Source organism: Abramis brama, assembly GCF_963993115.1.
Source record: "Abramis brama genome assembly, chromosome: 8".
NCBI lineage: Eukaryota > Metazoa > Chordata > Actinopteri > Cypriniformes > Leuciscidae > Abramis > Abramis brama.
In genome coordinates this window covers 308,201-318,760 of record NC_139970.1, presented here as the reverse complement: position 1 = coordinate 318,760, position 10,560 = coordinate 308,201, and positions in this window count along the sequence as shown.

Below are 10,560 nucleotides of genomic sequence, written 5' to 3'. Positions count from 1 at the left end.
CACAATCACTCACTCTCTCACAGACAGACACACACACACAATCACTCACTCTCTCACAGACAGACACACACACACACACACACGCAACAATCACTCACTCTCTCACAGACAGACAGACACAAACACACACTCTCTCACAGACAGACACACACACACACACAATCATTCACTCTCTCACAGACACACACACACACACACACAATCACTCACTCTCTCACAGACAGACACACACACACACACAATCACTCACTCTCTCACAGACAGACACACACACACACACAATCACTCACTCTCTCACAGACAGACACACAAACACACACTCTCTCACAGACAGACACACACACACACACACACACACACAATCATTCACTCTCTCACAGACAGACACACAATCACTCACTCTCTCACAGACAGACACACACACACACACACACACACACAATCACTCACTCTCTCACACACACACACACACACACACAAACACACACTCTCTCACAGACAGACACACATACACACACACACACACACAATAATTCACTCTCTCACAGACCCACACACACACACACACACACACAATCACTCACTCTCTCACAGACAGACACACAAACACACACTCTCTCACAGACAGACAGACACACACACACACACAATCACTCACTCTCTCACAGACAGACACACAAACACACACTCTCTCACAGACAGACACACACACACACACACACAATCATTCACTCTCTCACAGACAGACACACAATCACTCACTCTCTCACAGACAGACACACACACACACACACACACACAATCACTCACTCTCACACACACACACACACACACAAACACACACTCTCTCACAGACAGACACACATACACACACACACACACACACAATAATTCACTCTCTCACAGACACACACACACACACACACACACACACACAATCACTCACTCTCTCACAGACAGACACACAAACACACACTCTCTCACAGACAGACAGACACACACACACACACAATCACTCACTCTCTCACAGACAGACACACAAACACACACTCTCTCACAGACAGACACACACACACACACACACACACACAATCACTCACTCTCTCACAGACACACACACACACACACACGACTTAAGTGTTCTTTATGTTTGTTAGGTTGAGTTCAGTTGAAATTTCCTTTCTGGAGGAATTTGCCAGAGCCATGGGTCCTCTCGCCAAAGCCCTCAACATCCTTCAAGATGAGACGGATGTTCAGATGGGATGGCTTCTGCCAACTCTGACGCTCCTCATCAATAAGCTTGAACAAATCCACATAAATTCCAGGTAGAGATTCTTTCCCCTCATGTTATTAAGGTGTATTCCTTATCATACACAATTCAACTCCCTTAAAGGAACACTCCGACTTTTTGGGACTTTAGCTTATTCACAGTATCCCCCAGAGTTATATAAGTCCATACATACCTTTTTCATTTCTGTGCGTTCTGTAAGTGTTATTTGACGCACCCACCGCTAGCCTAGCTTAGCACAAAGACTGGATGTAAATGGATAATGGTAGCATACTAATCCCAATAAGTGACAAAATAATGCAAACATTTTCCTATTTACATGTTGTGATCTGTATAGTCACAGCGTGTACAAATAACAAGGCTATATGAGACAGAGACCATTTTTAATCGTATAAATACTGGGAACTATATTCTCACTAGGCGTAGGAGCACAGCTAACGTTACTTGGGCGGAGTGGCTACTTGGGCGGAGTGATTAGCGCAGCACACGAGACGCCCTGTGGTGAGGAGCAGAGAGTTCGCTCAGAGTTGGAGTAATAGAGTCAGCAATTACTAGATAGTAAATTTATAGTTTACAATCATGGGTGTTCGCTGTATTGTAAAGAGCTGCGACAATAAACAGGGGAGACCAGGTAATACTATGATGTTTCATAGAATTCCAACCAACAACGCTGACCTGATGAATCGATGGCTACAAACACACCTGTAAACAGCATCACGAAGTATTTCGTTTGCTCTGAACATTTTACTATAGACGACTATTTTGAAAAAATGCAAGTTGCCACACGGACCATGAAACGTGTGCTAAAGGATACAGCCATCCCATCGATAATAAAGACAGGACAAATTGGATCACCTGTTGCTGCGGTAAGTGTTCCGTGATGTTTTGAGATGACTAACATTAGCCATACTGTAACAGTGCCATGCTAATGTAATGTAACCTTAGTAGTGACACTATTACGTGAATAGGGGCTCCGTGTATCCCCTTTATTGTTATTATTGTGTTGTCATGAACACACTGTATCGCTCAATAACAAATGAGCGGCGCTAAATGTAACTCTCAGGACTGTAACATTCAACTTGCTAATGAACAGCTTCCAAAGTTTGTAACTCCTCGTCTGTGTATTCTGGCTCAAAACTATATGGTTCGGGATCTTGGTTTCATACACAGTAAAATTCCTCTGACAATTCCTAAAAGTCAGCCATGATCACGAGTCACGTCTAGCTAGTTAGTCACGTTTGTTTTGTTTACGGAACCATCAACAGGGCGTCTCGTGTGCTGCGCTAATCACTCCGCCCAAGTAGCCACTCCGCCCAAGTAACGTTAGCTGTGCTCCTACATCTAGTGAGAATATAGTTCCCAGTATTTATATGATTAAAAATGGTCTCTGTCTCATATAGCCTTGTTATTTGTACACGCTGTGACTATACAGATCACAACATGTAAATAGGAAAATGTTTGCATTATTTTGTCACTTATTGGGATTAGTATGCTACCATTATCCATTTACATCCAGTCTTTGTGCTAAGCTAGGCTAGCGGTGGGTGTGTCAAATAACACTTACAGAACGCACAGAAATGAAAAAGGTATGTATGGACTTATCTAACTCTGGGGGATACTGTGAATAAGCTAAAGTCCCAAAAAGTCGGAGCGTTCCTTTAAAACTTCATATAGCATACGTGTAGGAAGTTAATGTGTGCCATTAGTAAAATTATTTATAAAAAGAGGCCTTTATGAACACATTGACCAAGAACACAATAGATGTAAGACCGTCAAATCATATTTCACAATTAAGTATTGGGATGCTTGTTGTTATTGTCATTGTCTCAGTATAAATGCACGCTGTAAATGTTGTGATATTGTACTGTATTAGTTTCTCTCCCCCACCTCTAATTCCAGGTACTGCAAACCTTTGGTGGATGCAGTCCTAGAGGGACTACAAAAGCGCTTTAAAGACATGATGGCAGAACCAGAGTTTATTGCTGCTGCCATCCTGCTCCCAAAATCTAAAACAGCGTGGACATCTGATGAGAACCTATTAAACCTAGATATGTATCTATGTATGTACATATGTTTTGTGGCATTTTTATTTCAGATGTCATGCGCTTAGTTCACAAAACAAAAGTAAACAAACTAAACAAGCACATTTATATAAGTTTATTTACTTAAAAGGGTGGGGGGTTGTGACCTGGATTCATATATATGCCTAAAAGGCAAGTTTGATGTAGATGGACCCCATAGCCTTATTGTTCAAGGTACTACATGCTGTTCATGTTGTTCAGGAAAAAGAACAAGGAAATTTGCCACAACCTAGACTGAGTTGTGGCCAGGGAAGTAAAGCTGATCTAATGGGGCATAGAAACTGATCTGTGCCCTCATATGTCAGCTTTAGCTGCCTATCCATAACTGTGCATGTTGCTCCAAATTAGTTAGTTCATTCTTTTTCCTCTGTACTGTACACCGGAATTGCCCTATCATTTATATAACATGATTTCTGGCATCTGTCCCAATATATGTTGTATATTAGGACTTGCCTACATCAAGGACCATCTGGAGGAAGAACGTTCTCATCAGTCACCAGCCAATGGATCGAGTGCTTCAGATGACGATGACTTCTTTTCCAGCATGAAGACAACTCATGGGCAGGAAAGTGTTAAACAGCTAGAAGGGTACCTTGCCTCTAAAGTAGACAACAAAGAGATACTGCAATCTTATCCTGCGGTTTGCAAATTGTCTCTTAAAATCAACACTGCCTTACCAGCTTCTGCTGCATGCGAACGTCTCTTTAGCACTGCTGGACTGATTTTCAGCCCAAGAAGGGCAAGATTGGATGCCAGAAATTTTGAAAATCAGCTCCTTCTCAAACTAAACAAAAAATATTTTAGCTTTAGGTAGGTCATACAGTTAACAGTGCTATATTGAGTGTATAAAGGACATGACAAGACATTGGAACTACATTACACCAAATTACTTTTACTTTTGATACTTAAGTACATTTGAAGTCAAGTACTTTTATACTTTTACTCAAGTCGACGGTTAAAGGGAGCACTTCCACTTTTACTGGAGTAATATTTTACACTAGGTATCTCAACTTTTACTCAAGTACATGGTCTGTGTACTTCGTCCATCACTGCAAACGAATGGCATGATCTCCCACAGAAGGAGATGTTTCCTCTACTAAGGGCCTTTCTAAAATACCCAACTTAACAAGATTACTTTTCAGCACACTCTGCAAAGCTTCCTTTAAACTCCTCTCCTTAGAGGCTATTTCTAGTTAATAAAACTCTGTTATCTGCAACAACTGCTCCTTTGTATACAATAAAATCAGTTCTTCAGATGGAGATTCCTGAAAAGCATCCACCACCGAAGCCATTTCGACGACTTTGATCCGCACTCGAATAAACGAATGGGTAACACTTTAGAATACTGTATCTTACTTACTGCATAACTAATAAGGAATTATTGAAGAACTAATATGAAATTCTTCATTAACTACTTCTTTACTACTGTTAACTACTAAGGAAGATGTGTTAACTAATCAGTATGTAATAGAATTTTATGATTGTGTTAAGTAACAGTTAGTTAATCAATAAATAATGAATTCTGTCATATCTCCTGAAGAACTACTATTAAATATCTACTAATTAAGGTTAAAAAAATAGTTATGAAGTAACTACTGATGAACAGTCATACACAGTAGTCACTACAATAATCCAGGTTTTTTTCAGTGGAGTGGTGGATACACAAATCAAGAACTTGAGTAAAAGTACGGATACCCCAATAAAATATGACTTAAGTAAAATTATAATTAGGCCTATTCATTTTCAAATTTACCTTAAAAGTACAAATGTAATACAAACAACGATCTGGCACAAGACAACACACACAAGGGGACTAAATAGGAGACAGAAGGAATTAATTGATACATGATCAGGTGAGGGGAGTGAAACAATAACGAGGTAATGAATGGGATAACAAGGGGGCAGGGAGAGACACAGCAATGACAGAGAAGCACATGGTGAACTCTCAAAACAGACCCACATGCTCCAAACAAACACAAAACCACAACAGAGACCGGGAAGAACGGACAGATCAGCCCAGGGACGTGACACCATGTTACGAGTGAGCGAGCTCCCTGTGGTAAGATGGCCGCCGTGTGCAGACGTCGACCTCCATTGGCCAGCAGCGCGGACGAGACATCTAGCCTTTATATGATATCTATGTCCAGCACCACCACCGTGGAAACGGGAGAACAGAGACCGGTTGATTACACTTGGAATAGTTTTTATCTATAGAGTTCCAAGAGTTTTCAGATACGCAAAATGAACACACGGATGAACCGTGACAAAAACAAAATAAAATAAGCTGTATTAAGAAATGTCATCTGAAATAAAGGAAGATATCATGTACCCTAAACGAGTCAGTGTCATGTATTTTACAAAGGTTAAGATGATTACGTTAATAGTGTTTGTTTTGTGTTTTTTTTACAGTAAGTTTGATTTGAGTCAGAAATATGTGGTAAATCTTTATTAATTACTAATGGGTTCCCTATATTTTCACTTTAGAATACTGTTTCAGGTTCTAAGTAAATCCTGAAGAATTATCTAATAATTATTTATTAATTACTAATAAGTCCCCTACATGTTCAGTTTCCCTCAGTCGTTGCCTCAAATACATGAATTTACTCAATGGCATTATGCTGAGGAATACAGACACACACACACACACACACACACACACAGTACTGTATATACAATATAAAAACTAATCTGAGGTTAGTTAATGCAAGGCTCTTGAGTGGGGTTCCTTTCTGAAGTTTATTTCTTACAGAACACACTCACAAAACCACATAGGCCAAAACCTCTTTAACATTTATATGCATTTGTTAAAATTGTATTTTCTTCTATTAATAACATTAGTAAATAAGGAAGGTCACAACTCAATGTAGTTTTGTATGACTGTTCATTAGTTACTTCTTTGTTATTTTTCTTGGACCTTAATTAGTAGATATTTAATAGTAGTTCTTCAGGAGATATGACAGAGTTAATTAGTTATTGATTAACTAACTGTTACTTAATACAATGATAAAATTATATTACATACTGATTAGTTAACACATCTTCCTTAGTAGTTAACAGTAGTGAAGAAGTACTTAATGAAGAATAACCTATTAATCTGTGATTATTGATCTGTGGTTTCTGTCTTTATATTTGTCTCTGAGGGACAAACTCCACCTTATATTTATTTATTGCAAGAAGGAGGTGCAAAAAAAGAAGCAGGCTGATTTCCCAGAAATGGCGTGACCTGCGGACTGACGTTTTAAATGTGCAGGACAAAGTCTGCAGCTCTGTGAGGCTGTACTCTTTTGAGCTAAATGCTAACCTCATCGTGCTAACATGCTCACAATGGCAATGCTAATATCTTAGCGTGTTAACATACTAAAATTAACTATTATCTGTAAACACAAAGTACAGCTTTGGCTGATGGGACAATCAATAGTTCTGCAGGTATTTCAGTCAAATGTATTTGTCACGTGAAATCACATGAAATAAAAATTCAGTGAAATGTAATCCTGTCAATTCCTCCAATTTATGCATTAATAATAATATAGGGTGAATACTGGTGAAGTCGGACACTTTCCAAACATTTACCTTCTGCGTAATTTTTAATTAATGATCCAAATGTCTAAGCCCCTCATATGGTACTATTCTGAATAGTTCAAGAGCTCTATATACAGTCTCTCCAGTTTTCCGCGATTCCGCGATCGCTGAATACAACGCAAAATCAACAAAATGTCGCATTTTTTTGCGATCATGCATAATTCCTAATTTAACCGCAAAATAATAACAAAAATGAAAAAGACCTCACAAAACATTAAATTATAATCACCCAATTGAAATCTCTAGTTTAATTAATGTTTCAATGCATTTTTATGTGGATACAGATGTTGTGGGAAAAGGGGAAACTCCTTTTCCTCGATTTACTGAAGCCTATAATGTAAAACGCATTTTGCAGCTGCACAGCGAGTGTCTGGCTCACTCATTGGCTGTGCTGCGGCAACTGCACATCCAATGGCGCGGGCCAAGGGGGCGCGGCCTTAGCCTATATTATTCTTTTACTGTCTATGATAGTCGCCCGAAAAACGCCATTTTAGCAGGTTTAACGACTGAAGCGACAGCTTGCCAGGTTACTATAGTGCGGCCGGCTACGCAATACTCGTTCCCTAGTCTCAGGGAACTGAGGTCACGATAGTAACCGAGTAGTTCCCTTTCGAACGGTCACTTCGTATTGCGTAGCTACAGTATACACAGTGGGGACCCCATGCAAAACGCCACACTATAAGTAACTGGTTGCCTACTGCAGCTCAGGACCCCTCAACTCAGGATTTACACACAGTTCTACAGTATTGTGGAAACTGCAGTAATTTGCAAGAGACAATTTCTCACGTTGATCACACGAATGCGCATGTCGTTTATTTTAATGGAAAAACACAGAGTAAACGATGGCGTTGCCAAGCGCCCCACGTCATCACACATTCAGAACATTTTAAAGGGACCGTGATCCCTGAACAGTTAATATGAAGAAACACGCTAAGAACAAAGTGCTGCATTTATATCAACAGTGTATAGAACTACGCTTAACAACAAAGGTGAATTATGTATGTCACAATCACTACAGTATAAATTACTACACCTGCTGTTAATATTTACATATGTCAGGTAGAAAAATTGCCCATAGGTTGTTTTAAAAGTTAATTTGATGAGAATTTGATTAGACCAAAATAAACAAGCTTTATGCATTTTGTTTGTGATTTGTGTCATGTATGACAATTGTGCATCTGACATAATACTATTATGGTGTAAGGCCCGTGAAATTGGTCCAATATGCCGGTCCGCCAATACACAGGGAAGGTTATCACATGTTCTGTCCTTACTCGTGCAAAGTATTGGTTGGTTAAATTTACAATACATTTAGTTATGTATTCTCTCGTTAATTCATCTGACTCCACAAATGAAAGGTTTAATAATATCTGTGCCTCACTAAAAGTGAGCGAATGTTTGACTATTCCGTTTAACTGTTCAATGAAAATAATATCAAAGTCAGTTAGAATAATCAAATGTAACAATTTATTACGTCAGGTAAATGTATCATGCCAATTTCATAATCAATTCAAAGATAATCGATACATAACATCAAATTCTCTGGAATAAAGAAAAGAGATGCATACCCAACATTAAGCAATACATGAGGCTGAGAGCTTTCACTCTCAACCTCACGGACCATTCTGAGGTACAGAAAAGGCCCCGAACTCCCTGCTGCACTTCCATTAAATAGTCAGACCTCTTTCACATGTAAACATGTGCTAACAATAGAAATTTGCATTCAGAGGTACACTGTAGCACCTCTTGGGGGGCGTGACCATTTACTTGAGAGACCAACCCCTCCTGGTATGCTAGTTGTCCATAAACCTTCAAAAACCTTATTACCTTGTGTTTTACTTATTCTGAGATGAGAGTATTGTACCAGTCGCACTGTGACATTTTAAACGATACCAAACATGAAAATACTCTGTGATAATCATTCACATTAAACTATACATTTTCTTGGGTGAAATCAGGTGATTGTCTGAGCCTGAGAGAGAGGGGGAGAGGGAAGGAGATGTAGATTAAGATGACTCAGAGGTGAGACTTTCGTCTCGATGGGTCACGAGGGCCAGTTCAAATGGTAATCTTCAGAGAGGTCCTTTTGTCCTCTCAGGGCCTGGTCACCCCCAAAACAGACGGTCTGGAATTTCCTAATTTATCAATTCTTACAATGGTAAATGTGATGTCCTAATTATAAAATCTAAAAATCGCAATTTTTTTCACAAATTTCTGAAAATTACCACCACAAAATCAGTCATTCTGATCGCAAAAATCACACAAAAAAAAATCGTGAAATCCTGGAGGGACTGAATTTGATTGTCGTTTTGAGTTGAGGTGGTGCCGGTGTGAAATCTGGATTTTGTCTAAGACACTTTAGTCTAAGTTTTTGTTTTCTCTTGCAGGTTTTACCCTCGCTCTATTCGTAAGAGGAGGGCGGCGTTGCTGGTTTCCGCCCCTGTTCGTGAGGTGCAGGTAAGTGTCGCCTAGAGGAGGATTCACGTCCTTCTGTCCGCCTCCATGAAGACTGAAAGAAACCGTTCTGGGTCTCTGATTGGAGGGGGTGTATGTGTAGTTGTTATTAAAGGATGGTCTGCTATGTTGGTAGTCAAGTCAAAGTCATCCTCGAGTCTCAGGACCTTCATGAAAATATTCAGGCCGAGCGTGTTTGTGTACTACCATATAATCCTGATGGGGACGTGATTCTCTAATTTTTCTCTTTTGGCGTTTTTTACCCTTTACTTTCTCACCAGGAGGCCTGTATGGGCCTAGCCTGGCTCCGCCCTCCTGCACACTTCCGCTCAATTTTATTTCCCTTCAGTACTACGTCTGGGACTGTGGTGTATTCTTTGGTTTTCTCCGGGCAAATTTTTGGCGGCCCAATCAGCGAACAGAGGGAGTGGCTGAGAATGATGACGTGATGTCGTGCGTTAGTTTGAGTTGTAGGGTTACGTCACGACCAAAGCTTATCGATTGGTTATGGCAGATCCAGAGTGGCTCTGGGCAGATCCAATAGTTTTAAACTTCAACAGAATACAGTTAACTGTATTCTACAAGGTTAACTACAAGGAAGTTAACGCTTGTCAATGGAGAGAGGCCAGACTCTCTGTACAAATGAAATGTACGAGAGTCTGGTAGAACCAGGCTAGTATGGGCCTGCCACTGATCCAAAATGATCATTATGATAGGGAGATCTGTATGGATCTGCTCTCTTCTCATAACGGTCATTTTGTGGAGCAGGGAAGCGTTGGGAGGGTCCAGGCCTGGACACCTCCCTGTGAGTGGCTCTATTACATTCCTTGTTTTGATGTTTCTGAATGTTTGTGTTGTTTCTGTTTTTTACAGGAATCGTGGAGCTGTATTTCTTTGTCTCCTGTATGGGAAACTCTGCTCCTTAGCACGGCGGCGTGCTGAAGTGTTACTCGGTGTGAAATTAAAATATCTATAATCTGGTATAACACTTGTGTGTCTAATTTTTGGAAGTGGTGTGGTTCTCTGTCTTGTTCTACCATGGAAATTGTCCATAATGTCAGAACTGTGTGTGTATTTTTTGGGAATTTTTTGGGGTATTTTTATAAAAAAAATTGTTAGATTTTTATGGATTTTTTAACAAGGAACATAAATAAACAG